This window comes from Callospermophilus lateralis, chromosome 6 (assembly GCF_048772815.1).
Source record: "Callospermophilus lateralis isolate mCalLat2 chromosome 6, mCalLat2.hap1, whole genome shotgun sequence".
Taxonomy (NCBI): domain Eukaryota; kingdom Metazoa; phylum Chordata; class Mammalia; order Rodentia; family Sciuridae; genus Callospermophilus; species Callospermophilus lateralis.
This window is the reverse complement of record NC_135310.1, coordinates 160375807-160401050: the sequence shown is the minus strand read 5'-3', so window position 1 is coordinate 160401050 and position 25244 is coordinate 160375807. Positions and strand designations below refer to the sequence as shown.

At 47.5% G+C, this 25244-nt stretch overlaps 4 non-coding genes and 1 pseudogene across 4 annotated transcripts; 2 read left to right on the top strand and 3 right to left on the bottom strand.

Annotated features, from left to right (window-relative positions):
- Window positions 1-843: 843 nt before the first annotated feature.
- Window positions 844-25120, top strand: LOC143402224 (lymphoid-specific helicase-like; annotated as a pseudogene).
- On the bottom strand, window positions 3811-3883 carry Trnav-cac (transfer RNA valine (anticodon CAC)). Its single transcript has one exon. It is a non-coding gene; the product is annotated as a tRNA-Val (tRNA).
- Trnar-acg (transfer RNA arginine (anticodon ACG)) lies at window positions 4294-4366 on the bottom strand. Its single transcript has one exon. It is a non-coding gene; the product is annotated as a tRNA-Arg (tRNA).
- On the top strand, window positions 9227-9300 carry Trnat-agu (transfer RNA threonine (anticodon AGU)). The gene has a single exon. It is a non-coding gene; the product is annotated as a tRNA-Thr (tRNA).
- Window positions 16599-16681, bottom strand: Trnal-cag (transfer RNA leucine (anticodon CAG)). Its single transcript has one exon. It is a non-coding gene; the product is annotated as a tRNA-Leu (tRNA).
- Window positions 25121-25244: the final 124 nt, after the last annotated feature.

Genomic DNA, 25244 nt, shown 5'->3' with positions numbered 1-25244 from the left:
CTCACAGGTGAAGTACTGGGTTTGATCCTCAGCACCACATAATTCTAAATAAAGATACTGTGTCCATCTACAACCAACCAAACAAACCTTTAATAAACAACAACAAAAAATAAATACATAAGAAAGAAAAATGGAGACTTGGAGCATCGCTTATTGGTAATGTGAGTGCTGAGAAGGCCCAGGCCCTGAGTTCAACCCCAAGCACCAGGAAACCAAAAGCAAGGGAGCACCTCAGGGTTTCCTAATCTGGGGGTTGGTGAAGTTGGAGGCAGGCAGGCAGGAATTACCTTTTTTTTTTTTTTTTTTTTTGGTACTGGGGATTTAACCCAGGGGCACTTTACTACTGAGCCACAACCCCAGACCTTTTTTTTTTTTTTTTTTTTTTTTTTTTTTTGAGACAGGGCCTCCCACTTGCCATCTTCCTGCCTCAGCCTCCCAAGTCTCTGGGATAACAGGCACAGGCACCCGCCCCAGCGGGAATTCACCTCCAACCTAGGAAGGAAGCTGACATTCCATCACTTATGCCTGTTGCCGCAAGCCACAGTAAACACAGTGCAAAGACTGCCAAGATTCTCTCACCAACAAAACCACACCTTTTTGTATTCCAAAACGGTTGTTACCAATAGCTAACAGTCACGACGGGTCTAAGCGCTTGATACCTAACACATCAATGAAGACGCACACATGTTACTAGATCCCGAGTTATTTTAACTGATAACTTGTAATATACTAGATTTTCTTTGTAATCCTAGGTATTTTTTTAGAGACTTAAAAATATGATTTCTAAAAAGACTCCATGGGCTTCCTTCTGCAGTCGGAAGGCTCCAGCCCTTGAAACTTAAGATGCCGAGCAAGCCATCAGGCCTCGGCTCGGGAGATGCCACGTGCAGCCCAGCGGGCTCTGGACCCCCAGAACCAGCCTGTCCTGCTGAGGGGATCTCGGCGACCCGCGAGCTGACACCGAGAGCGCCAACCTCCGCGCATCCTAGAGCGGCCGGAAGTCCGGGCGGGCGCGCGCGCTGGGCTGCTCTGGCTGCGCGCTCGGGCAGCGAGAAGGCTTTGGAAGATCGCGGCGCGATCCGAGGGGATGCGGAGGGTGGTTAGAGGCGTGAGAGCCTCCGCGTGGTCGCTGGCCCCGGGGGAGGAAGGGAGGCAACGGGACGAGGGCGGACTCAGGACAATGCGTACCCCCCTCTTTTCAGCACCCCCGGGGCTGGGGCTCAGGTTGAAGAGTCGGAAACGTCATGACGTAATCACTCCGGCCCACGTCAGTGTCCCGGATTTCCGGGTAGCGGTGAACCGGTATTGTGATGAAGTCCAGTGGACCTTAGCAAGAGCAAGGAGGTTGGGAGGCCGACCTATGATTTGCCCTTCGCTGTTTCAGGAATATGTGTCTTTTACAGTGTTTGTAATTTTTAACTGACACTAGTAAGCGTGCAGGTATGGTACGGTGTGGCATTTCAGTCCGTGTCAACATGCATGCCTGTGATCAGCTGGGGTAGCGATGGCTCTGATTTCAGACGTTTGTCCTTTCTTGGTGTTGGGAACATTCAAAGTTCTCTCTACTGGCTATTTGAAAATTTCTACTAATTGTCAACTATAGTGTCTGCGTTATAGAATATTGGAAACCATTTCTGCAGCCCAACTTCTCCAGGAATATTTCTGTCTAAAAAAATCCTATTAACTTCCTTGTCCAGAAACAATATCTCTTCAAGATTTGCATTGCCGAAGGTAAGCTAAGATCCTAAATCCCCTGGGGTGTAGTGTCATTTTATCATTACCTGTCTTGCTTGGAAAGCACAACTCTTTAGCTTGTAGAAGGCTGCCGATACTTACATTAGATGGCATCTTGGACATTCCTTCATTTACTCAGAAACACCCCATTATTGTTTTGGATGGGTCACAGTTGAACTTAAACCACTAATCCTTAAACTTTTCAACCATGAGGAGACTTCTAGGTCCTGATGTTACAGATCTGGGACTTATTCTGGACTTTACTAATTTATTTTGACCTCAAGGCAAGTTTCTTAATTTCTGTTTGCCTCTTTTTCACTAAAGATCAAGTTAAACGGGGTTGTGGGACTAATATTATGCATGAAAACACTGGACACAAAGTTATTTGGTAAACAATGGGCACTTTTAAGATTATTAAACTAAAAAAACCTAACATACTGGTTTGTGTATGCGTTTTAATTATTTTCGGATTCACAACTCATTCATTAAACATTGACCACATTGCAAATGCCCTTACTCTTACCATCAGACCTCTCCCTACTTCTTGCCTGACCAGCTCCTGTTTTCAGCTTGCTGTTTGCGTGTCAACAGGCTCCAGGAAGCCCATCCCTTCATGTGTGGCAACAGTGTTGATGGTGCGTAGCCGGGCCTTCCAAGAAACTGAGGGAATGTAACGGCCTTAGTTTATTAGAAGGAATAAGAAAGGGGAAAGGGAATACCTACCAAAGGAGAGAGGTGGTCTTCTCAGAAGGGACAGGGACTGCTGTCCCCTCCTGTCTTCAAGTTTTATTAGGAGTACCCCCCCATGCCCCCACCACCTTTCCAGTGTCTTCAAGGAAATTGGTTTTGCCTCTACTTCCTGACTTCTTAATCAGTGGTTACCCTTTGAATAGCCCTCACCTGATTCTGTGAGGGTCTTGATGTTGGACTATCATGGTGATTGGGGTTGTGACACCGGGAGAGTCTTGGAGACTTGATTGCAAGAGAATCGGAGACCTGTCAGGAAGGGGTATGTTTTCTTAAGTCTGAGGCAGGTTTTAACATACAAACCCCCATCTTCCAGGTGCTTATTTGTCAGCTAGAGCTCCCTGCACCTTGAGGCCCTGTACCATCTTCCCTGCTCTCCCACTCCTGCGGAGCCAGCCGAGTTAAATTTTGGGCTCTGCAGTCCAACATAGGACACCAATGTTGACCCACTCTGAGCTTCCCGAGCAGAGCCTCTTAGGTCCTGACCTGTGTGGCAGAGAAGGCAGGGTCAGTGTGGTTTGCTAAATAGAATGGATCAAGAATAGTTAATAGAGGAAAGTGACAACATAAAATGACAAACTAACATCTTTATCAATTCACAATTAGAAAGGAAAATATAGTTAGTAGTCTTGTAACTCCAATTTTGAGACATCTGCTACTGGTCTTTAATAAAAGCCTCATATTGTTAAGGTCTGTAAAAAAGTCAGGATGGCGCCTGGCATTTTGCAGAGGGAGTGGTTTGTGAAGTAACTCCACTGAGTCATTAAGTGTGGAGATTCCTTATGGGTTGACTGCTGTGTCTAGTTTATGCTAATTAAAATAAGCTGTGTGGAATGTATAAATACCCTCCTGTCCTACAATAAAGGGTTCCCACTCCTGCTGTATCTCTACACAAGTTCCTCCTCACCCCTCTCTCTCAACAACCAACAGGAAGAAGATAAATGAGGGTGGGGGAGGAATGCTTATGGGTGATAGGGTTGGAGAGAGGGAAGGGGACAGAGGGGGGGGCGCGTGCACTCTCCCCCCTTTAGCTACACTTGCAACCCCCAGTTCAGGTACACGTGCACTCTCCCCCCCAGTTCAGGCACCTGTGCACTGCCCCCCCCCCCCAGTTCCGGTACACGCGCACTCTCCCAGGGTTCAGGTAAATGTGAACTCTTACCCGCCTCAAACGTCCAGTGGCGCTGGAGGCATCACTATGCCGGCTGGGAGCTGGGGGACCACCAGGCGCCCACCTGCGGCCACTCCTGCTCGCCCGCGCCCTCCTGCCCCGGGCCAGCCGAGCGTGGAGTGAGACACATTAAAAGAATTCGCCAAAAGGCATTTCGCTGTTTCCGCCCGGTTTCGAACCGGGGACCTTTCGCGTGTGAGGCGAACGTGATAACCACTACACTACGGAAACGCGCTGTCTGGCCTGCCTCTGCGCCCGTGTTCTGCCGTGCTCCCGTCACCGGCCGAGCCAGCGGCAGACCGGCGCAGGAGAGTAGGGCAGGGTGGCGCTGGAAGCAGAAGAAGCCCAGTTCTTCTCTCGCTCCACAAAAAGACCCAAACGCCAGCGAGTAGGGCGTAGTCTGGACCCCAGTCCCTCTCCCTCTCTCATATAAATAAAACATTTTTTTAAGGATGGGGATGTGGCCTCATATTTTAGCGACTCGTCTTGGACGCTCCCCTCCCCACCGTAGGCCAGGTCAGGTTTCTACCAGCGAGGGGCCCACCAACTGGCCGCGCGTCCTAGACCTGGCGTTGGTCTTTTACTCCTCGGCGCCCCCTGGGGGTGCGGAGAAGGAAGGAGCAAAAGGAACTCGTACACCCCGAGCCAGCCAGGAGTCGAACCTGGAATCTTCTGATCCGTAGTCAGACGCGTTATCCATTGCGCCACTGGCCCGCACGTGCTGGGTTCCTCGGCCGCGCCCCTTCCTAGAAGCGAGGCCGCGGTCTGGCTGCTGCCGACCGCTGCGCCCGCCAACGGCCCAGACTCGCAGCGCTTGGTCGCCGGCCCCTCTTGCCGCCACCCTAGAAGGGCTGCGAGCCGCGAGCCACGTCCACTCTGCCCACCGTCCCTCCACCCGTGCATTCCATTCAACCGACGCGGCGGCTCCGGGCCTCAGGTTCCTAGAGGAACACCTGCCACCTGCGCCCTGGGGAAACGGTGCGGAGGCGACGGACCGCACAGCGCCAGGCGGGGAGGGAGCGCGGAGCCTGCGGAGGCCCGGGAACACGACGGGCCGGGAAACCCGAGTCCGCGTCGGCGGCCCGATTCGACCTTTTTTAAAAAAAATCTCTTTATGGGTCTTTAAAGTTTTCTTTTTCAAAGATCCCTAAGCAGAACTGAGCTGCGCCCTCTCCCTGCGTAGTGCTCGGGGCCGTCACCTTCAGTGGAACGTCGCCACCGCTGCCCGCGCGACGGGGCAGGGTCCGGTCCTCCCGTGGGTCCGAGAAGGGATCCATCCCCGGCCCAGGGAGCGCCGTAGGGGAGCGGAGGCCACCAAGCAGGACAGGCTCGGCCTCCAGTCCCTGCGGTCTCAGCCACCCCCGGAAACGCCTTGGGCGCCCTTTCTGCAGCAGCTCGGGGTGGACCTGCTCTTGGACCCGCCGCTCGGCAGGTTCTGTTCGCAGACCCCCGGGGCAGTTCGGTGACGTGGGACTGCAGCTTGGAATAAAACCTTTAAAACATAAAGGAAAAAAGGGTACACATACACCATTCCAGGAGGAACCAGCTATGCTGAAATGTCATCGGCGTACTTCAGGTTATGCTGCGCCCCTCCCCTGACTCGGGCAAGGCCCTACTGAGGTGGATGGCTCCAGGCGTCCATCCTCTGGAGGAGCGCAGTCTGTTTCTGGGAATGGGCTGGTTTGTTTTTGTATTCCTTTAGTAAGTATACTTGTGACTTCTCATATGACCATTGAGTATGAAGGAAAAAACATGACTTTCCCAATTAATGCAACTACTTCTAAAGAATAGATCTGTTTGCTCTGAATGCAATGATTCAGCTGGGGAGTGTAAATTGTTACTGTCTAATGAAAAACTCCCTGTATTCCTGTCAAGGAAGTTTTTGAGAAATTAAATTAAAATCTAGAGAAGAAAAATTAATGTTAAGAAGACAGATTAGTGCTTAGTACTGGGCAACTTGTTCTTGTTCCTGTGCACAATGGTTTGTGCTCTTACTCTTGTTTGATTAAAATTAATAACAAGTTAACCACTTACCATAACCATGGCACCGGTTCCAGTCAGTAAGTCAAGAAAGAATAGTCAAGGTATAGGCCAATAGTTTGGGACATTTGTAACTATTATTAAAAGTTAACTAAACAGAAACAGCTCAAAGCAAAACGAGAACTGAAAGTACAAATGCTTGCTTATGCATAAGCCAAGATACATTCTTCTATTCCAATTGTAGCTAGGTAATATTTTGTTTCTTTGAATAATGATTCCTGTTTTGTAATCACAAAGTACTGAGAGCCTGCCAAAATGAAAAGTATATATGATCAACTTCACAAGATTGGGATCAACACCTGCACTTTGGTGTCTGTGTTGTTTCTCCACCCCTCTTTCGCCGACTCCTCACCATCCGTTCGTCTCCTGAGACCCCCTGTTGGAGTTGGTCTCCGACAAGGTTACTCCATGATGCTGTGCTCCTTTATTGAGGTACTAGATGTAAATATCTAGCCCATGTGTGGGAGGTCTGATAAACAATTTAAAAGCAGTGTTGACTACAAGTGATATTTTAAGAAGCTTGCAACAACTGAATTTTGGTGTGAAAATGCTTGTGTTTTCTATGAAGGCTGAAACACCACTATGGTTTGTTTCCTACATCCTTAATGGAAGAAAACATGCAATTTCAGTAATGAGTTATTCAAAATAAACATTTATTTTCTTATCCAACTTCACAATGGTCTTCCCTTTAAAATCAAGACATTTTTATTCTGAAGAGGGGCTTGGGAGCATGGAGAACAGTGCTCCAAACACAGCAAACTGTCTGCCCAGGGTCCTCTTTTACCTCCTCACGGACCTAGCATGGGGAGGCAGGGTCCAGGACATTTCTGAAAGTCAGAGGTCCCATCCTGTATCTCCAAAATGGCCTTACTCCAGCTGGCTGGAGGTTCTGTCCACACTTTTCTCAGTATTTGTCCATGGAAACCTCCTTTTGTTTTGCAGATTTTGAGGGTCTTTCTCAAATTTCTCAGCCAGGTCCATAGCAAGGTATGGTTTCACCTTGCTCTTCTCCTGCGTATGCTTTTTTGACAGTTCCAACTCCAAATTTCAGACTTTCAGTCTTTTGTTTAGTGATTGTGTAAGTCAGAAAAACAGTCTGGAAGAAAACAGAACCAGTAGGAGATTAAATCCACGAACACATATACTGTATTAAGTACATACACGCATATTGGTAGGAATTGGCTTACATGCTCTGCTGGGTCTGACACACAGAAGGTCAACAGGCTGGAAACACCCAGACAGAAGCTGATGCTGTAGCCTTGAAACAGAATTTTTTTTTTCCTCAGAAAAGCCTACTTTGTTCTTAAAGTCTTTCAACTGAATAGATGAGGACTACCTACATTACTGAGAATAATCCCCTTTATTTAAGGTACTTGATTGTAATTATTAACCACATTCACAAAACACCTTCAGAGAAACATCGGGATCAGTGTTTATGGCCTAATCAAGTTGACACATAAACTAGCACAGTGGTGGACTCTCCTCTATGCTCCCTGTCCTGTTATTTCTGATTTGCTCCCAGGTATCCAGCAGGCAGCACTGTCTGCCCCTGCTGTTTCTTGACCTCACTGTGCGCAACCTGTGACACAGGGCCTGCACCTATCCAGTGTCTTGTGTGGAGCAGAGCCTATGTGAGGTTTTCATGGTCCTTCCTGGTCAGTGGAACCTGAATGGAAGGTCGGGCTCACACCCAGATTTTTGTAAAAGCATCACTGGGACTCAGTTTTCTTCCAAGACTTAGCTCTGCAGTTTAAACAACTTATTTGGCTCCTTAAGGTCTTCAGCTGTCTGTCAGAGGAAAACCCAAACCACATTCTATTTGCCGGTGCTGTCTGGTGGCCTGCCACGGCTGGTCAAAGGTGTGGCTGGGCTGTCATCGCCCTGTTCCTGGTCGCATAGAATGCAAGCCCCCTAATGTCCGATGGCCATCATAGACTGCTAAACACCTAGGTGCGCCTCTCTTTACCATGCTGTTAGTGGACCCTCAGCCCTTCCAAGGTGGCGATGGACCCTCAGTCCTTCCGTGAAGTCGGTGGACCCTCAGTCCTACGATGAAGTAGGTGGACCTTCAGTCCTTCCGTGAAGTAGGTGGACCCTCAGTCCTACGATGAAGTAGGTGGACCTTCAGTCCTTCCGTGAAGTAGGTGGACCCTCAGTCCCTCCGTGAAGTAGGTGGACCCTCAGTCCCTCCGTGAAGTCGGTGGACCCTCAGTCCCTCCGTGAAGTCGGTGGACCCTCAGCCCCTCCGTGAAGTCGGTGGACCCTCAGCCCCTCCGTGAAGTCGGTGGACCCTCAGCCCCTCCGTGAAGTCGGTGGACCCTCAGCCCCTCCGTGAAGTCGGTGGACCCTCAGTCCTTCCGTGAAGTCGGTGGACCCTCAGTCCTTCCGTGAGGTCGGTGGACCCTCAGCCCCTCCATGAAGTAGGTGGACCCTCAGCCCCTCCATGAAGTAGGTGGACCCTCAGTCCTTCCATGAAGTAGGTGGACCTTCAGTCCTACGATGAAGTAGGTGGACCTTCAGTCCTTCCGTGAAGTAGGTGGACCCTCAGTCCTACGATGAAGTAGGTGGACCTTCAGTCCTTCCGTGAAGTCAGTGGACCCTCAGTCCTACGATGAAGTAGGTGGACCTTCAGTCCTTCCGTGAAGTCAGTGGACCCTCAGTCCTACGATGAAGTAGGTGGACCTTCAGTCCTTCCGTGAAGTCGGTGGACCCTCAGTCCTACGATGAAGTAGGTGGACCTTCAGTCCTTCCGTGAAGTCAGTGGACCCTCAGTCCTTCAATGAAGTCGGTGGACCCTCAGTCCTTCCGTGAAGTCAGTGGACCCTCAGTCCTTCCATGAAGCAGGTGGACCCTCAATCCTTCCATGAAGCAGGTGGACCCTCAGTCCTTCCATGAAGTCGGTGGACCCTCAGTCCTACGATGAAGTCGGTGGACCCTCAGTCCTACGATGAAGTCGGTGGACCCTCAGTCCTTCCGTGAAGTCGGTGGACCCTCAGTCCTTCCGTGAAGCAGGTGGACCTTCAGTCCTTCCATGAAGACAAGGAATCTAGGGCAGGGCCGGGACCTCGGGCGTCCGCTCCCACTCACCGCCGGCCGAGCGCGTCCTCCCCTCGGGAAGCCACCCCGGGGCCGCGGCGAGGGCCGAGCTGTGGGCGCCTCGCGGAGCGGCCCGAGCTGGACGCCCGGGAGGCCTTCCGTGGACGCAGAGCAGGGAGGACGCGGGCGGGCAGCAGCGCTCAGCACCCACGACCGTGGCCACGCGGAGTCGTCGCGGGTCCTCAGCTCCCGCCGGGTCGGGTCAGTTGCCGGCTCGGCGCTGGGTGAGTGGACCTGGCCGGCTCCTGACCTCGCGGAGGGCGCGAGGGGAGGCAGGGCCTTCAGCCCAGGGGCGAAGGCCGCGCCCCGGTGGCGGCGGAGGCCAGGTCCGCGCTGGGTCCGGCGGGTCTGGGCGGCTCCCGGACCTAGGAAGCGGGAGACGGCGCAGGAGCGAGAGCCTCCCTTTTCCCTCCCAGTCTGGAGCGCGGAGGGCGTGCTGGCTCCGTGGCTTAGCTGGTTAAAGCGCCTGTCTAGTAAACAGGAGATCCTGGGTTCGAATCCCAGCGGGGCCTCTCCTTTTGCGCTGTTCTCGCCTTCAGAAACCAGGGCGAGGGACGGCTGTGAGTTCCTGCACCTCGTTTCCCACCCACCCAAGTGTTTTGTGTGCATCTGGGGATGGTGTCTAGTTTTTACCAAAAGAAAAGAGGCAAAGTGAACTTGTAGTTGTTGTTGTTTTAGAACCATTTTCTGCGTTTCTGGGCTTTACGACACTTTTATTCCACATATGATTTCTATTTAGCAAATACAAAAGGAAGCAGGGAAAGCAGAAAGGAAAGCCACCAAATTTAATCTACCAGCGACATCGTAACCTCTGATTATTCTAGTTGCATTCCTGGGGAATTCCCAGACTGAGGCACTCCTCATCTGCAAAAAAAAAAAAAAAAAAAAAAAAAAAAAAAAGTTATTTATAAAAGTCAAGCTTTGCAATGACCGGTATGTCTACTGCTGAGGTCGCTGCAGCTGTGACAACCCATAGCCCCCCTAAACACGCTGAGAGTACCCATTTTGGAAGGTTGTACTGTGTCCTGAATTTCCTGAAAAGGAGAAATCAAAGCGAAAACGAGTACTTGTCACTGTGACTTTAGAAAACGTGTCCAAGAGAAGCATCCACTTGATTGTCTATCACAGAGCCACACACACACACACACACACACACACACACACACACACCAGAAGGGGCAGATATGAAGGAGGCCTAGTACCGAGGCTCCTCCTCCAGACAGAGAGAGAGAGAGAGAGAGAGAGAGAGAAAGGAAGAGAGGAAAAGAAGTCGGTTTGACTCTTAACAGAGACTCTTCACAAAGAAGCACACGACAGAAATGGAAGTTCACTGAGAAAGTGGGCAGCTCTCTGCTCCTCTGCCAAAGGCCAGCCCCCAACACCTGGCAAAGGAAGTTGCACTACCCTGGCTTTTGCCTTCAGAGCACGTTTTTTATGTGGATTATCAAGGATTGAGATATAATCAATCGCCTGTCCAATCTGTGGAAACAAAGTGTCTCAATACTTTAGGAATGATTCAGGAAGCAACTTTACTTTGGGGGAGAATTTCTGCTCCCACCCTGCAGCTTAATTTCCACTTTTCCTTGTAAGCATCAGGCCACTTTCCTTGTAAGTGGAAAGGCAGACTCTCTTTTTTTAATGGAAAGCATGTTTATTTTTATGTGGCGAGCACTCTGCCACTGAGATACAGCCCCAGAATCTCTTTTTCACTAAGTCTTTCTTCTGCTTATGAAATCCTTTATTCCAGACTCAGGCCTCAGACCTCCCTCAAATAAGAACACAGGTCACTGATGCAGATATCAAACTGCACCATGGCTTTGCCTTGTTACCAAGCCCGCCTTTGTTCCACCGCCTGATACTTTGGGCTTGTGGAAATAAATTTCTTGTCATACCCATCAAAAAGAGAGCTCAGAGACCATTGGAGAAACTATCAGATAGTAAAAGATTGTTCAGGAACTGCTCTGCTGGGCCAATATAGCCAAACAGCTTGCCTTATCCTTAACACTATATTCTTCTTCTTAGCAACTGTCAAGAAAACTACCTACTATGACTTTAAGATTGGCTTCACTTAGTAGCTGCTGCTACATGCCAATCAGAGTTCATTGGCTCCCTCAAGCACCCAAAGTGCCAATGAACTTTCTTTTATAAACATCTGTATAGATTTCTCTGTTCGAATAAAATCTCCGACCTTTCCCTTGTTCTCCATGCATACCAGAGGCCATGCTGGTCTGTGATTATGTGTCCTGGATGCATCTTATTCTTTGTTCCCAAACAATTTCTTTGTTCCTTTATTGGAAGTCCTCATTATTCTTGTTTATCTCTGACAGGCTCTAGGCTCCAGGGTCTGTTTAGGGATGCTTCCAGACAAGTCTCTCTCAACACATTGCATGGTCTCTGCCATTGAGGTAGTGGTACTGGCTACAGAAGTTAAAGAATATTCCAGTTGAGGTGTCTCACTCTCTTTCCCAAAAGCCCATAAGTCTTCCTGACTCTTCAAATATTGATAAACCATGAAAGCGATTCGTGTGCAGAAGTGTCAAGGGTTTGCAATCAGATGTCTGTTTATCCACTCAGCTGCTACCTGTTGAGGGCCTGTTATGTGACGGGCATCTTGTTCCTCACACATGGGATATGAGTTCTGTCCTAAGGAGGCTGGTGTGGGGATCAGAGAACTCAGTGTTGATTGTAGGAGAGTGGAATGTGGTGCCACTCACAGTACAGGGACTTTCCAAATGCATAAACTGCATTTGGACACTTCATACAAACTGGATACAGGTGGAAGGAGGTGGAGAAGACTTCGTGGAAGAAATTACAACCCGACTGAGCCATGAGAGAGATGCAGAACTTAGCAGGGCAAGAAAGTAGGCTGTGCAGGGGGGAATAGATGCTGTGGCAAGAAGCCACGGAGTACAGCTAAGTGGATGCCCAGTTCAGATAAGTGGAGGCCATTAGGAAGGGATGTGCTCAAGTCTTCCAACTTTTCATTGTCTGGAGATGACCACAGGCCCTTAGGCATCCTCACCTGCAGTCAGACAGATTTGACAGTTGGTAAGTGCCAAGTGTTTCATGCTTTCCTTTAAAAAGACCATGCATTACCAGAGCACTGCAGATGGCATCTGAATTTACAACTTGTGGTTGACAGGGCCCTGAGCTGGGCTGCTGAGGTTCTGCTACGGCAGATGGAGCTAGAAGGGACCCAGTGCCCTATCCTGTCCTGGGCAGCAACTTTCATCTCTTTGCTCTGCATCTGCCACTGTACCAGCTGGTCTCCTCCTGGGGGCTGTTCCTGTGCTGGGTACAGGCCTGGCCAACAGCAGCGTGATGTTTAATTTCGCGCCAGGTTGAAGGGTACCAGGGTCCCCAGATTAAATATTGTTTCAGGGTTTATCTGTGAGGGTTTTCCAGATGGGATTAGCATTTGAATCAGTGGCCTCAATAAACTAGATTGCCCTCCCCCAACCCCCGCTGTTCTGGGCTTCATCCAGTCTCTGGGGAGCCTGAATAGAATGAATGCCTGTGGAGGAAGAGTAACCTGCCCCTCTCCATGCCCTCACCCACCTGTCTCCATCCCTTCCTGCCTCTCTTCCCCGGTTCTCAGGCCTTCCTACAGGAACTCTGCTACACCACCTGCCTTCTTAGTCCCAGCTTGCAGAGGACAAATCCTGGACTTTCTCACCCTCCATACCAGTGTAAGCCAGTTCTTTATAGGACATCTCTCCCCATCTCCGTCTCGCAACAGATGATAGATATTGGTTCTGTTTCTTTGGCAGTTCTAATACAAAAGAGTACTTCATTTATGACAAAATAAAATTACCCCTTCTCAGGCACTTATATTTGGCTGGCATTTGTACAAGTACTTTTTATGTACCAAGTCAGGCAATCCTCACAGCACATTTATGAGGCAAGATTCAATTATGTTCTCCATGTTAAAGAGGAGGGCACCTAACACAAGGGTGAAGAGTCACTTGCCTGAGAGACTGTGAAGTGGCAGAGCCTCTGGCTGAGCCCAGCAGCCTGAATTGGATTGGACCCAGGGGCTGCCCTCATCCTCTAAGTGCTTCTCGGTATCACCCTGGGGGTTCATGTCCTCCTTTCTCTTATGCTGACAAGGCCAAAGTGGAGACTCAGAATCCCATTCGTTCAACCAGAATGTTGGTGTGGGCAGAAATGGAGTGACTGGTGTCCAGTCAGGTGACAAGGGGAAATCTCCATTCCTTCGTTCTTTTCCTGTCTGGTTGATGACAATCTAAAACATACCAATTCACTTTTCTTTCAGTGTATGGATCTGAATTTTGAGGAATTCCAGAAAAGAAAAAAAAAGGAGAGGACAGGCCAATTTTGAATATTAATGATCATAAAACAGATTCGCCATATATTTTGCCTATGAAACCTGGTAGTAGATTAAATTTTCTTTTCTTTCTTTCTTTTTTTTTTTTTTTTTTTTTTGTGTGTGTGTGTGTTGAGGATTGAACCCAGGGGTGCTCTACCACCATTGAGTTACATCCTACATTCACAGCCCTTTTTATTTTTAGATAGGGTCTCACTAACTTGCTTAGGACATCCTAGGATGCTGAGGCTGGTCTCAAATTTGCAATCCTCCTGCTTTGACCTCCTGGTTAAATTTCCTTTGGAAAAGGGAAGAGTGAAGAGAAATTCCAGTCCCTTGAGGTTTTTGATTATTTGGGGGTTTGCAATAAGTTCAAAATAGGAACAATGAATATGCATGTTTGTAATTGTAGCTATTAATGTTCAAGATGAGTAAGTTGGATGTCAGAAATTTGAATTTGGGGAATATTTCTGGAGACTTCACTAAATATGAGCTGCATATTTAAAGCATGCTCCTTGGGTCCTGTTCCTGATAGCTATCAGAAAAGGCACATACTTCCAGGGGCAGGATCCTATATACTTATTTGTGGAAAGCTGCTATCCCTTTAATAAACTGTTAGAAAACCTGCTACAAAGTTGTTTTTCTTTTTGTTTCAGATAAGGCTCCTTGGAGAAACTCATGAGGACTAAATTCTATGCTCAGAAATGTTCCCCCTCCCCTTCTTTCATGTGGGCTTAGGATCTTGAACTGAGTTTGCCAACCTTTTTGTGAGGCAAACCTCTATATGAGACGAGGAATCTTACCTATATGAATATCTAGAGGTTTCCCCAATGAAAGTCCCTCACTTTCTTTGTGCGGAGAAAGCACTACTTTGCAAATTATCTCGAACCCTCTACTTACTTGCTGCAAATAATACGCCTCTCTCCACGCTTTTATCTCCTTTTTGGCTTATGGGCTTTTCACTCATGGCTCTCGGCCATATTCTGAAATTGGTGTAAAATTAGTGGATTTTCAAACTCTTTTCACCTGCAATTTGTTCCTGCCATATCTCAAATTCTTGCACAGCTTGGTAATGGAATACGTAGGAAGATGTGCTTTATAGTGGCTACAGGTGAAACCCAACTGTGAGCCATGGGGGGGGGGCAGGCCAACTCACAGCTGACCTCTATGCAGCAATTAAAAGCACTTGGTCTGGACTTGGGCTAGATGTGCATAGGACATGGTTCAAATCATGGTGCCCAAGGAATGAAGTAAAATAGAATGACATCTATAATACATTGTGAATTATGAAGATTAAAAATGCATGTATCCTCTAATCTAGCTCTCCGATTGCAGAAGTTTGGTCATTGCTAAACTTTTTGTTGTCAGATATATTTGATGGCTTGACAAGCTTTGAGTCTTCGTTTGACATCACTAATCTTTCTGAAACCGATGAAGACATTACAGCCAAAGAAAGAGAACAAAATGTATTGTATATGCTGCACCAGATTCTCACCCCTTTCTTACTGAGAAAACTAAAAACTGATGTTGCTCTTGAAGTTCCTCTTAAACAAGAAGTAATTGTTTATGCACCGCTTTTGAAGAAACAAGAAGTCTTTTACACAGCAATAGTGAATCGCACAATTGCTAATATGTTTGGAGACAGTGAGAAAGAAACAGTTGAGCTAAGTCCTACTAGAGGACCCAAACGGCAAATTAGAAAAATCAGTAAATTACAGCACGATAGATAATTTTCCTAATGAATTGGAAAAACTGACCAGTCAAATGCAGCCAGAGGTGGACAGAGAAAGAAGCTTGGTGGAAGTGAATATCCCTATAGAATCTGAAGTTAATTCTGAAGCTGCAGGATATAGTAATCATCCATATCTGACTGAATATCCTATAGACCCCGTTACACAAGAGTTTAAGATTGATGAAGAATTAGTAACAAATTCTGGGAAACTCTTAATGTTGAATAGAATGTGCCAGAACTAAAAAAAAAAAAAAAAAAAAAAAAAAAAAAAGTCACAAGATGCTGCTTTTTTCACAAATGACAAGAATGTTGGACATTTGGATGGATTACTGCCAACTTAGAAATCTCAACTTCAGCAGGTTGATGGGTCCATGTCTTATTCTGAGACAGGGGGAAATTTGCACAATTTCAACACAGGTCCAGATGTGGTTAGCTTCTTGGTGAGTACAGCAGCTGGTGGCCTGGGCATTGATCTGACGGCAGCAGTTACAGTTATCATTTATGATAGTGATTGGAGACCCCAGTCTGATATTCAGGCCCAGGAGCGATGTCATAGAACTGGTCAGACAAAGCCAGTTGTTGTATATCGCTTTTTACAGCAAATACTATTGATCAGAAAATTGTGGAAAGAGCAGTTGCTAAAAGAAAACTGGAAAAGTTGATCGTTCACAAAAATCATTTCAAAGGTAGTCAATCTGAATTAAATCAATCTAAGAATTTCTTAGATCCCAAGGAATTAAAGGAGTTATTAAAATCTAGAGATTATGAAAGGGAAGTCAAAGGATCAAGAGAAAAGATCATTAGTGATAAAGATCTTGAGTTGTTGTTAGATCCAAGTGATCTCATTAATCAAATGAAGGCCTCAGGACCGATTAAAGAGAAGACAGGGATGTTCAAGATACTAGAAAATTCTGAAGATTCCAGTCCTAAATGTTGTAAATGAAAGCTAAAGAATGACTTTTAAAAGTTCTTGTTTACAGCTAGTAATTTACTTATTGGTTAGGAAATTCAAATTGTCTACTATTTTTTCTTCATCATATCATTTTACATAATGTAACTAGCATCATTGCATAGTTAATAGATCATAATTTTCTGAGCCTTTCTAAGAGGGAAATGCATATTAAGTTTAAATTCTCAGTTAAAATTTGAGACTGGTTAGTACTCTTTGAGTGTGGTCTGATGTGTACTCAACCATTGCCAGATTTATAGTCTTCCTGTGGAGTTTAGTAAACATCTCTTTCCCCCTTTCTTTTAGCAACATGGTTCATAGGTTTAGGGTACTTCAGTTATGGAGTAGGCTTTGATGGGGGGGGTATTCTTTCTGTTCTTTAAGTAACAAATTGTTTGATTTTAGAGTCTATAAGGAGTTGGTCAAATAAATGTTTATTATAAGAAAAAAAAAAGTGCTCGTTTCCAAACCAATTAATACATCTTCTGCAAAAGCTTTGGAAGGAAAGCGATGGCTTTTCCAGTGATCACTCATCGGCCTTGGGAAGTGGGGTGGGTCGGGGTGAGACCCAGAGAGGAAGCTGTAAATAAAGCAAAAGGGCCCCAGGACCCAGTGATGGTAACAGGCCTGGAACTGAAGAGGAGAGACTAAGGGGAACAAAGATGAGATTAAAACTAGTTGTTGAGTTCTCTTCCAAGCTCAGGGTACTTTAATTCCAGAGTTTGAATAGTCAAAAACAAAGAAATAAACGGGAAAAAAAAAGATTATAATGCTTTTCTAAGAGAAAGTAAGAAAACGGAGTTGTCAGGAGTGGGATTCGAACCCACGCCTCCAGGGGAGACTGCGACCTGAACGCAGCGCCTTAGACCGCTCGGCCATCCTGACACTGCTGCAGCGGCTCTTCGCGACTTACTTCTGTCTCTGCTGAAACGTACTCAATCCTAGAACTCACTTTTCCTCTTTTTCTTAAAATTCTGTAATGCTTCCCTTAAAAGCAAAACCGCTACTTCCCAGACCGACCCGAACCGGGCCGGCGGTGCCCAATCGCCCCGGTGCCCGCCGGGCGAGGGCCACGGGACGAGGCTGCTTCTCCGGCTGGGAGTGCGGCCGCGGATCCCGCGCTTTGAAAGTGTAAAGTGCCAACCCGACGCCGCAGAAACGGCGAGCGGTTCTGTGCGTCCCGAGCCCGGGCAGGGGGCGCCCCACACCAGCGCCCACCGCCGCAGGCTCCTAAACACCGTGGGGTCGGCGGCGGCCTGCTTCCAGCGCGGTCCGCGTCGGCGGTCAGTTCGGCGAGGGTGGAAGGTGGCTGACCGCTGGCCGGGAACCGCGCCCCAGCTGCAGACAGACCCACTCACCCGGGGCCGCAGGCTCTCGGGCAACCTTCCAGAGTCCCTGCGAGTTCCGACGACGGGACGCCACGCTCAGTCCTTAAATCACGCTCGAGTTTCTAGGGGGCTGCTTAGATGCCAATCCTCGGGCCACCCCCCTGCCCAACTGACGCCGCCCTCTGCGCGGCCCTGAGGCTTGAAAACCAGCGACTTAGCACGGCGCTACCACGGAGACTGGCGCTGCCACCGACTAAGGGGACCTCCGGCGTCCGGCGGTCCCTAGGAGGCGGCTTTCCCCGGGAGAGGTCTGGAACACACATCTTCCCCACCAAATCGAATACCCGGGGAGCACACCTGGCAACTGCGTTTCCTAGGGCCCCACACTCCCCCCAGGTGACGGGGATCCAGGTCAGAGGCCATTGCTTTAGGGGCTAGCTTTAGGGAAAGTCTCACTATTTCTCTTAAGAATGAAGGTGAATTCACATGGAAAACAGTATCCAAGCCTACAGTGATGCGGGGCTCCAGTCCGAAATATGTGTAAAACAGGGAGCAGAGCAGTGAAAACAGTTTACAATGGACGTGCAAAATGAGTGTGTGCAGGCACCCACCTGAGGCGTCAGCCTGTGAAACCTGGAGATGACCACAGCCAAAGGAAGGTCTTCCCTGGAGCCTGAAGAGGCAGAGACAGGATGGCAATAGTCCCCAGAGAGTGTTCAAATCTGATCATTGCAGTGGAGTGACCATACGGGAAGAGCTTGTGTGCATTTTGTGAAAATAAACACTCATCTCAAGGATGTAGTAACCTTTCTGAGTTCCAGGCATCCAGCAACGCTTAATGTCATCATGGGGTAAAGAATGAACCGAGGTAATTTTAAGACTTTAAAAAAAAAAAAAAAAGTGAAATCCCCAGAAGAGGAAGAAATGGCAGCATAATGGTTAATTTGAATTGTCAACTCGATTGGATTAAGAGATGCTGAGGATTAAGAGGTTTTTGGCCTGTCTATAAGGGTGTGTCTAGGAATGATTGGCATGTGCGATAGCCAACTGAAATGGAGAGCCCCCTAAGTGTGGGCAGCACTGTGCAATAGGATGATGGCTTGAATGGCATAAAGTTGTAGGAACAAGGAAGCAGCAGCAGACACAAGCTCCATTATTGAACAGGTTCTTGATTGCTGCTGCCATGGTCAGAGGATACCGGACTCTCAATTCTTTCACTCTCCAAGGCAGATTCTCCAGAAGCCTTTGATCTTGAACTAGGGTAGCACCGTGTATTTCTCTTGTTCTGTGGCTTCAGCCTTTTAGACGGCACAGCTACTGGTTCTTCCCGCTCTCCAGCCTGCAGAAGACCATTGTGGACTATCCAGCTTCTGGCCGCATAAACCAACCTCATAAGTCCCCCTTTTGTAATTACACTTCCTGCTGATTCTGTCCTCTAGAGAACCCTGACTAATACAGGCAGCTTCATGAAAAGATTCATTGACCTGGAGGTACTCTGCCTTTCCCCTTTGTATTCACGAAGTTGTTTTGCATGAATGGACCCACCACATGGTAATGAGAGAGAAAGAATTGGAATTTGAGATACATGAGAATGAATATATATTCATTCACACATATATTTACATACACATATATATATCTGCCACTTACTGTGTGACATTGACCAAGTTAATCTCTTTGAACTCCAGGTGCTGCATTTGTAAAAATGTAGGCTATTTTTTAGGTATATGGGATAGTATATGCCAAGTCCTTAATCCTATGCTTGGAAACCCTAATGATAGTTATTATTTTCGCTGAGATCTTCTACCCCAAGTAAATGCTAAACATTTGAAGCACCCTTCTCTATCCTCAAACTTCAAAATGCTTATGAATCGCCTGGGGATGTAGTTTAAATAGGGTTTCTGACTCAGGAGACCTGGGGTGAGGCTCAAGAGTCTAGCAGGCAGGCCCAGAGCCAACATGAATAGCAATACTCTAAAGCACTATCTGCGTCAGCCAGCCAGACTTCTGGGACAGATTATTGTTGCTCAGTTCCCACAACTGACTCCCTCAGAGGATTTGGGGACAAGATCAGTTACTTTCATGAAGCAGGAAAACTTGGCAAAGGGTCATAAGCATTCCAGTCAATAAGAAACACTGTTTTAAATAGATGCATCCAAAACGGACCAGCCTGGCCATTCTCAATCTCTTACCAGGGCACTGAATCACTGGGGATGCACTAGTTAGAATACAGCTCCAGATATATTTGAGAAAGTTTCAAAATAACTGTGGCTTGAGTGAGGTAAAAAGAAACATATTTCTCTTATGGAAATACCAAGAAGACTCTGCTGGTGAAACTGTCAGGGGCCATCTCAGTGTTGGCCTGTTGCTAACATGGCCATATCTAAGAGGAGTCCACAGGACAAGCCCAGAACGCACAGAAGGGAGCCCAGGTGTCTGCCTGGCTCTCTTGCCTTCCACATTCCACCCACCAGCGCAGTCTGTGGACACACCTATATGCTAGGGTGGTGGGGACATGTTGGCTGTATTCCCAATGACCATGCTTCCATCCAAAATCTGGGAGACCTCGCCATAGGGGAGAAGGCAAGAACAGACTTGAGTGACATCTACCTCTTTGTCACATGGCTTAAAAATAAGGACCCCCAATCTTAAAAGGAGGCATCAAAATGGGCCAGTCTGCCTTTCAGTTTCTGTCACTCATCTTCCACCAATTCATATGGCCTTCTTAAATCTCCTTCTGTGTCTCGTGTAGCTACCACATCTACACCAGGAAGCATTCACACTGCTGTGAAATTCATTCCCAATGGGCAATTAAAGTCCGTTGAAATTTAGAAGAGTTTTTTGTTTTTGTTTTTGTTTCGGTACCTGGGATTGAACTCAGGAGTGCTTAATTATGGAGCCACATCCCCAGCCCTTTTTATTTTTTATTATGAGACAGGGTCTCTAAGTTGCTTAGGGCCTTGCTAAGTTTCTGAGGCTGGCCTCAAACCTGCTATCCTCCTGCTTTAGTCTTCCGAATCCCTGGCATTACCGGCATGCACCACTGTGCCTGGCTTAGGTTTCTTTCTTTTTCTTTTTTTTTTTTTTTTAAAGGAGGATAAATCCAAATCTTAGCAATGTTCTGTTAAGGTCTGTAAACAAGTCAGGATGGCACCTGGTATTTTGCCAAGAAATGTTAGAGTCTGTAAACAAGTCTGCATGGCGCCTGGCAAAATGCCAGAGGGAGTGGTTTGTGAAGTAACCAAAGCGAGCCATTAAGTGTGGAGATTCCTGATTGGTTGACTGCTGTATCTAGTTTATGTTAATAAGCTGTGTGGAATGTATAAATATCCCTGGGGTCCTACAATAAAGGGCTTCCATTCCTGCTGCATCAATGTACACAAGTTATTCGTCACCCCCCGGGTATTTTTGCTGCATGTGATGAGATTTGGGGATATTTTCAATTTTAAGCTAAGTTCTCATGTGTTTTCAGGAAACACATCATGCACATTGTTAGATGATAGAATGGGGGGGAGTGAGTGAAGCTGGAGGTGGGTTGGCAACTGTGCTCTCCCGAGGGCGACTGCAGGAGGCCGATGTGCTGCATGGGGACAGAAGAGACTGAGCTGAGCTGTGCCCAGGGCCAGGAGGGACTGCTGTTGGCCAGGGAGAGGGAGGTCCTGAGTCCTTTTCTCTCTTGAACTGAAGTCTGAGCTCAGTTCACTCACAGAGACTGTTACACGGAGGCAGACACCTGCCCCAACATGTCGTCAGAGCTGGCACATCGTCTTGTGGAATGAAGTCAGTTATCATTTCAGTGTGTTTCACTCTTAGCCTGATCTTCAGTGGTGCGAAGGAACAACCGTTTCTGTTTTAAAAGGAAAATCAGATCTTGTCATCCTTTGGTCAGTTACCTGTGGAGGTGCAAGAGGGCTCCTGGGTACTGCTGAATCCTAGTTTCACTGACAGCCTCATGTGACTAAGGCCCACACTGGTGAGGACAATTCCCGCTTCAGAAGACTGGGAGGTAGGGTCACAGCTGTGAGACTGGTCATCTTCCTGTTCCTGTCCAGAGCAGCAGTTCTGACAGATGTGCCCCTGAAGAGGAAAGACTGGCAGGTCTCAGCTTATCACAGAAGTTCTTCCTGACGGGGAGGCCCACAGAGAGGCTGGGAGTGCATCACGGGGCCAAGGACATGGTGTCCCCTAAGAATCCACCACCAGCTCAGTCCTGGGCCCTGGGGACATTTTCCTTGAACATCTGGGGGAAAGGGAAGGAAAAGGAGTCAGAGATTGATTAAAATCCAAGATCCTTTTCTTTTTTTTAATCTCAGAGGGGGGGTTCCTGTGGCAGCCTGGTCTATTCTGGGTAAGATATAAACATATATATATATATTTAATATAGTATATATATATAGTATAGTATATATAATATATATTTATACAGAATATATATTATATATAATATATGTAGTATATATATATAAATATAGTGTGTGTGTGTGTGTATGTATATATTTGGTTGTAGTTGGACCTTTATTTTATTTATTTATAATATATATGTACAGAATATATATCATATATAATATATGTAGTATATATATACAAATATAGTGTGTGTGTGTGTGTATGTATATGTTTGGTTGTAGTTGGACCTTTATTTTATTTATTTATAATATATATGTACAGAATATATATCATATATAATATATGTAGTATATATATACAAATATAGTGTGTGTGTGTGTGTGTGTATATGTTTGGTTGTAGTTGGACCTTTATTTTATTTATTTATAATATATATGTACAGAATATATATTATATATAATATATGTAGTATATATATATAAATATAGTGTGTGTGTATGTATATGTTTGGTTGTAGTTGGACCTTTATTTTACGTGGTGCTGAGGATCAAACCTAGTCCCTCACACATGCTAGGCAAGTGCCCTACCGCTGAGCCACAACCCGAGCTCCTACTCTGGGTAAGTTTTACAGATACATTTTAGGATGTTCCTTACTTATTAAACCAGCAGTGCAATTGCTCAAGTTTCCTAAGTATTTTAAAAGACGTTTGGACTATGTTTTTCTCTGAATTTAAAAGTTCAAGTTCAACATGAATGAATGCTTTTAAACCAGAGACGAATGTTCTCCTGGGAGGAGAACCGTGTGGGGCAAGCGGCTGAAGTAGTGTTTGAGTACGGGACCAACAAAGGAGAACTCGGGGTGCTCCAGGTCTGGGATCGATGGAGGGAGGAGCCTGCCATGGTTTGAACTTGACCCTTAGTGACCCTTAAGGTCCACAAAGCTGTATTTCTGGGAGGCAGTGCTGAGGATGGAGCCCAGGGCCTCATACATGGTAGACAAGCACTCTGCCTCTAAGTCACATTCCCTAGTCCCAAGGTCATGTGTTAATGGAATTCGAGAGGAGATCAGGACATAAGAAGTCTGCCCTTATGAGTGGATTAATGCATTCAGGGATTAATGGATTGATCGGCTCTCATGGGGAGTGATTTTGCTAAAAAATCAAGCGCTCTGCTTCACCCTCATTTAATACAGCATGTCGCCCTCACCAGATACTGGAGCCATGCTCTGGGACTTCCCAGGCTCCAGAACCAACAGCCACATAAACTGCTATTCTTTATAAGTTGCCTGGTCTCAGGTATTTATTATAGTAGCAGAAAATGGACTCAAAGCCAGGCGTGGTGGCACACGCCTGTAATCCCAGCAGCTTGGCAAAAGGATCAAGAGTCCAAAGCCAGCCTCAGCAACAGCAAAGTGTTAGGCAACTTGGGGAGACCCTGTCTCTAAATTTAAAAAATACAAAAAAAAAAAAAAGGCTGGGGATGTGGCTCGGTGATTGCGTGCCCCAGAGTTCAATTCCTAACCCCCAGTCCCCAAAAGAAAATGGACTCAAGCAGAGCCCGTGTTTTTCTGGTTCCCCAGGTGCAGACCCTGGTGTAGGTCGAAGGAAGCATGGGTGGCCCTTTGCTTCTTGGGTCCCTTGCTGGGCCCGAGAGTCTCCTGAGCCAATGTGTACTGCCTGGGCTATGTGTCCAAGGAGGTTCCTGGAGCCCCGGAGCCTGCACTACCTTAATCTGTCCTCTGTGCCCTGCAGGACCCTCAGTGCAGTTTGTCTTGCACAGTGATGGCAAGGACACCTGCCTTTGGATGCTGGCCTGTCTGGCACATACTATGTGATTTAACCAAATCACTTCATTCCTTCTGTCTTAGTGTCCTCACCTCTTCAAAGGAGGGATTGGAGTAAACATCGACAGTCTCTTCCAATCCTAAACTTCTATTGTATTTTCCTCTTGAACAATTCCCAGAGCAAAACTTCTGTGGTCTCCAGGTTTATAAGCCCATGTAGATTCTTTTAAAAATAATCTAGTTATGCATGTGTGGAAATGTGATTATGTATATATTATTCCTCGGGTGTTTACTCCCAAATCAGCAGGAGAATGTCAAAGCCAGGAGGAAAACAAATGGAGTGGGGCCGGGAAAGTGACAAGGTGGGTAAAGGGGTAGATCCGGTTGCATTTAGCTTGAAGTTCAGTGAATGTGGTGAAATTCTGTCTGGTTTTCAGAGTTTCTACCTGAGCGACAATGACTGGTTCTTGGGCATGATCCTCATTGAAGTTCACAGGTATTGAAAATTTAGATTAACCATGTGAAACGGAATGTGGTGCAAATGGAATGAGATGATTTCTCACATTTGGTGAACCTTCAGAGATTCACATCTGCCCCTTTGGGCAGCAGGCTGGGTGAGTGACGTTCAGATCAGAGCCTCTGTTCCTAGTCCTCCCTGGGGCAGGGAAGAAGGTGCGCATCTCCTGGAACCACCAGGGCTTCACACGCCGAGCCTCCCTGGGGCAACAGTTTCCACAGATCATCGTGCTTTAAAAAAAATAATAATAACAAGGCACAAGCCATAAAAATTTCCCAAGCATTCTTCCTCTTTGGAAAATGCTGATTTACTTGGAGAGGTGGCTTTCCTTCCCAGCCTCAGGGCCAGTTACCCTTATGGTAGTAGAAGTGGAGCCACCACCCGAACAGGGACGAGAGGAGGAAGCACTGGGCACAGTGGCTTTTGTAGGCAGTTGGACCCTCAGGGAGCAGCCCCCGCCCGCTGCTGTCCTGGGACCACATACAATGGCTCTGCTCTGGCCAGCTGCATCCCCACCCAGGTTCCTTTCCTGTTTGGTTTCACTCTCAGTAATTGTGATAAAGAAAGGTAAATTCAGCAATTACACAGACTTCTTTATTAGGCAAGGACCCTGGGCAAGGCTCACTCTGGGAGCTGGAGACACAGTGGAAATGGAAGGCGGCACCTGGACACAATTGCAGGCCTTTGGCAAGACAAGCCACTCGCAGGAGCCTGCTCAGGGGACCAGGAGCAGGCGTGGTTATCCCAGGGGGCACCGAGCACCACGGTGCAGCCTTCAGGGCACCCTCAGGACAGGCAGCCTGTGGGAACTGGCACAGCTGGAAATGGGTGGTGACTGACGCTGACCAAAGGCGTGTGTGGAGCTTGGACACAGGTGAGGACTGAGGAGGCACGAGGCTGAAAAGTGTCTATAATGTGGCGATGTCACAGAAGAAGGGTCTACAGCAACAAGAAGAGCATGGGAAACCTGTGCAGTCAACAAGGTGAGTCAGGTCTGACCCCAGGCCAGGGCCCATCAGGAGGCTGCGCAGAGAGGAGCAGGGCCAGAGGCTATGCACAGGCCTGAGTCTGGTCCACCAGTTCTCTCCCGTCACTCCTTCTGTCCACCCCTCACCCCTGCTCCTCTAAGCTCCTCCCCTTCCTCCTTTCCCACAGCTCCACCCCCATAAAAGGAGGTCCTCTATCCTGTAGGGCGGAGCTTGAAAGGTGAGATACAGACCTGCAAATCCAGGGGCCTCATTTCCTGTATTCTGGACGCCAAGTGTTTCTGCCACACCCCCGGGTGGACCTGTCCCTCCCTGAGCTGTCCTCCCCACAGGTTCTGGTCTCCAGCGATAGGAGAGCACTAGAGCAGCTAGGAGTAGTCAGCTCTTCACCCCCCCACCCCCCCACCCCCCCCCACCCCCCGTACTGGTGCCGAAACAGACTGGGAAGGCCCTGCTCCCTGCTCCCACCAGAGGGCTGCCAGGTGGA